Source organism: Solanum tuberosum, unplaced genomic scaffold (genome assembly GCF_000226075.1).
Source record: "Solanum tuberosum cultivar DM 1-3 516 R44 unplaced genomic scaffold, SolTub_3.0 scf00009, whole genome shotgun sequence".
Classification (NCBI taxonomy): Eukaryota; Viridiplantae; Streptophyta; class Magnoliopsida; order Solanales; family Solanaceae; genus Solanum; species Solanum tuberosum.
The window spans coordinates 183611-188543 of NW_006238935.1; the positions used below are offsets into that span (position 1 = coordinate 183611).

General features: G+C 32.2%; 1 long non-coding RNA gene across 1 annotated transcript; it reads left to right on the forward strand.

Moving 5' to 3' along the window:
* The first annotated feature begins 571 nt into the window (after positions 1–571).
* Positions 572–3563, forward strand: LOC107061463 (uncharacterized). The gene is made up of 2 exons (XR_001473993.1): positions 572–3006; positions 3385–3563. It is a non-coding gene; the product is annotated as an uncharacterized lncRNA (long non-coding RNA).
* The last annotated feature ends 1370 nt before the right edge of the window (positions 3564–4933 follow it).

Sequence of the window (4933 nt, forward strand, 5' to 3'; positions counted from 1 at the left end):
GGATTTGTTTTGTTTATCTATATTTTATTTTATTGGTGTTAGCATTATATATGTGAGGAATTTTATGTGACAAGATTTATTCCTCTGTATATCTAAAAATATGATCAACTTGATCATTTTCAAGAACATATACACCTTTTGTTTAATTCAAATATATATATATATATATATATATTAATTACCTATCATTGATATATGTAATTATGTCCGTACATACTGTAGCTCATTTTTCTTTTACCTTATTATTTAGAGTGTGTTTTCATCTATTGATATGAACATAATTTTAACATTTACTATCAATAATAAAAGTTTGTTCACTATATTTAATTTTGCTATTTAATTGTTAGTATGATAGTGAGTTATCATGTTTACAAAGATATTTTATCTTTGAAAAATTTATGTTATTTTAAAAAAAAAATTGTACATAACAATATAGCGTACACATAATAATTTGTCCTTTTTATACAAATTTATTATTAATTAACGTCATAAACACTTAACTAGTTTTTATAAAAATAAAAAAGTAAGGGTAAAAATTAATATATATATATATATATATATGTTTGTTTGTCGGTCCCCGGTTATAAGTTCTCGTTGACCACGACCTATAGGAACCAGACTATCTACCGCTTCTAAACTTGTTTGCATAGGCTCGTGCACTGATTTACGTTCAATAATCCCAGGGGCTTTCACTTCAACATGTCGTCGCTCGTGATCGCTTAGAGACCCCTTCCATCAATAGGTACTCCCAAGCCATCGACCACACGACCTAGCATAGCCTTTTCCGCAGGAACATCCGCAATAGATCTAGTGCTCTTGACAAGATCTCCTTCTTTAATAGCAGTATCACTACCAAAGACAACAATCCCGACATTCTCATTCTCAAGATTCAAGGCTAGTCTTTTCATACCACTGGCAAATTCAACCATTTCCCCAGCTTAAATCTCGTTCAATCCATAAACACGTGCAATCCCATCCCGAACTGAGATCACTTGACCTTTATATATATTCTACTATATGATAAATGCCAGTAAGCACACAGCTCCTCAACATGTCTGTGTCATCGAAAAGGGTATTACAATCTTTCCAATTACACAACTTTGCCTGCCACGCGTAGCCCAAATCTTTTACAGCTATTACCTCGCTGCTTCCTCTTCCTCTTGTCAACTGCCGCATTCATCATCTCTGTTGAAATTGTTTACCTTCTTCGCACCTCTTGATAGTTCGGCTTGTGCAAAGCGCTTTGCTTCTCTCTGCCTATGTAACTGTGAGTTCTATGTTTCCTCTTCGTGGTTTGTTGTTTACTGTCTTGCTTGTATGCATTTTATGTTTTTTCTTGCCCTGTTAATAATTAGCTTTAGCCGCTAAATGTTCATCAAAATTCCTCATTGAACCTTATATGAAATTTTGTATAGCTTAGGAAATTTTTTTTATAAAGTACACCTGCTGATTTTACCGTTTGTTGAATATCATAACCACATTTTCCCGCAACAGAGAGTTTCTCAACGGCCAGAAACTATGATTAGTCAGCCGAGAATTTGTAATAAACTAAACTCCAATATTGGTTCCTTGGAAGAGCAAAACCAAGAAGTCCTGCAGCTTGTTGTTCATAACTCTTAGTGCTAATCTATTTATGTATCGACAAAGAAAACAAGTGTGTAAAGCTAATTAGAAAAATTTACTAACTTTTAATTAATAGCGAAAGAATCTCATTCACACAGTTGGACCCTTGATGGTTTAGCTAAACTATTCTGCTCGCTGTGACTTTGTTGCGTTCCTCTTCCGCCTTCAACTTCCCAGGCCACCAGAATTCTTCTTCTTAATTAACATACCCATTGTAGCTGAGAACTAATGAATGAAAATGAACCATGAATAATGGCAACTGATAATGTGCTAAATGGTTAGGTGTTGCTGGAATTGAAATTGGTATATAACAATCAGGTGGCATCATATTGAATAATTAACAAATAGTTAACATAAATATTTCATACTGAAATAGATGTGCTCTTATATGCACATATACACTTTCCTCTAATAAGATTATAAGAAAGGATCTTTTGTAACAGTTAATATCTGTGATTCACATGTTATTTATACTACCTATAACAGAATTTCATTGTTCGGTAATGTACATGTAGTCTTCTCATGGTAGTGTACTCTTCAACTATTCGCATATACTATTCAAAAATGTCAAGGGGTGTGTCGAATTTGTCAAAAATAGTGTATTTTTGGAGAAACCGACACGGGTGCGACATCGAAAGTGAAGAGTCCACGCAACTTAGATGTCCACTTCTTAATTAGATGCCTATACATTCTATTACTATGATATGTTGTTGGCCTTCGAAAATTCGATTTATTTTACTGCTGTAAACATGGAAACACACAATACAGTCTCAAATTTGTTCTACTTAACAAACAAGGAAGGTTACTTCTTCACTCTTCTTGTTCTATATACTTAGTTATGACATCCAAAGCTCACGTTTTCCGTTCCATGATGTGCTCAAATTCATTTTCCTGTTTTTACACTTGATTACAATTGGATGTACGTACTAGAGTGTGCGTCAGTGACTTTTTGTGTTCAGTGCCCATTGTTGTTAATTTACGTGATTCATAATATACATTTAGTATGTTAACACTCAATTTATTTGCAAAGTTTTAGAGGCATGACACAAACATCAAGTTATGGAACTAATAGTTTAGGTTGGGTTGTAAGGCGGGATGATCATGATAAACGAGCCTCTCAGTAAAATGGCTATTGAGATTCAATGTTGAGGACACTGCTTTATGGAGAAAGGTTATCACATCAAAGCATGGGCAATCTAATGAATGAGTTTCGTTGTATTAGGACATTTCTTCTATAGTAAGTCATCATTGAAGGATGTAAAAGTTACCGAGAACAAGTTGCCACTGAAGATTTCAATTCGAAAGTTAATTGTCTAGAGATGTTTACAATTTTCTTCTACGCAGTTGCTACAAATGAATTTGACAAGTCTGACTTTTTCCATGGTGAGTTACCCTGGAGTTGATGAGTACTCACTACTTTTATTTATATAATTATAGCTAAATTATGTTGGTAATGTCACCTATATCCTTTCTTTTTGCGTTTTTTTTTTTTTAAAACTTAGACATGTTTATTATTCTCTTTTGTGCAGTTGCTACAAATGAATCTGCCAAATCTCACTTTTTTCGTGCTAAGTTATCCTAAAGTTCTATACAAAATTACTCTTTAACTTTTCCAACAGAATTTCTACAAACTTGTAGCTTTGTGCTTTTCCTGCAACTTATAAACTTTTAACTTTGAATTCTTAAATGAATATCTTCCCAGCTTCCTGGTTGCAGTTTAATCTCCATATAAATAATCTTAATACTAAAATAATGTTTCAGATCTTCTGCAGATATATACAATCACCAGATATCATGAAGACTCAAGGAAAAGAAAAGAGAGAAATACATAAACCATAGACCGACTCAACCTAATCAATACCAACTTTACACTTCTTGTTGCATTCTAACGAAGATCAGATTTTTCCTGTATATATGTTCAAAGGGAAAAATTGAAGTTACTCCTTTGCCATTATTTAATAATGCCAACTCATTATGTAGTGAATACGCATTTTTCCCTACAAGCCTCATATTGCATCTTACTAATATTTTCATTATTTCTTTTTGATGTTTCTTAAATTTATATTGGGTCCGTGCTAAGCACGGGCTTCCCTCATCTAGTATATATATATATATATATATGAATCGTATTTGAAATTTTTTATCGCATATTCAAGTTGAATCAAACAAGAAGTCAAAATTTTCAATTGTCTTGATTGGAGTATTTTATATTGAGAAATTATTAGAATGGAATAGGCAATGACGAAACCCCTGACGTACCATGACAAGGACCATTAATTGAATTTTTGACCAAACTAAGCCATTATTTAAATCAATTCACCAGAATAATACGTTTTTTTTTTTTTACAAAATTAGTAAAAACGTATTTCTGAGTAACGTTTTAGGATATTTTTATTTTAAAAATTTAACGGACAAAAACTGATGGAACTGACGACGTTAAATAAATAAACGTACTCTTGAGTAAGGTTTTACACCTAAAACATTACTCACGAGTACGTTTATTGAGAATTCAATCACGGACCACTGAATCCAATCCTGCAAATGCAAATGGCCAATTGGTCTTGATGTCCTTTCTCCTGATTCTGAAAACGCAATCCCTACAAATCATGAAATTTCATTTCATACACATTCATGAAATCTCATACCATAAATCTCAACATAAAACTCATCTCATATCATAAATATAGTTACATGAAATCAATAATCGCAGTGAATTCTCCAATGAGTAATAAAACTTGTTGCTTTACAAAAGTCTCCATTTACATTTATGATAACTCTCTGCGACAACTCCAACTGCTCCTCCATGCATGTTACGATAAATATTCTACAATAAAGAGAGGTAAGATGGCAATTGAACACACATTCCGGAGCCAAAAGGGCAACTTTTTTTCTTCAAAAAATAAAAACGGCACATCAAAAAGAAATGTAACCAAAAGGGTAAAATCGCTCCTGACGGAGCGAATTTCTTCTGACAAAAATTGGCGTCTTTCCGTTAAAAGAAATGAAAATCGCTGCTATCAAAAATAAAATAAAAATTCTTTTTCTCTACTATAGCAGGGTTTTTATTAAAAAAAAAATTGAAGTAAAATCGCTCCTATAGCAGTGATTTCTTTTTAAGGAATTAAAAATAAAATAAAAAATGCATAAATCGCTGCCCTGGCAGCGATCTTATGAATTTTTATTTTTAAAAAAAAATTGTTATAGCATCGTTTTAATAAAAAAATTGAAGTTGATTTGCTGCCATTCAAGTGATTTAAAAAGTAAGAAAATAATTTAGTATTTTGTAAATTCAAAATTAAAATAAATATGT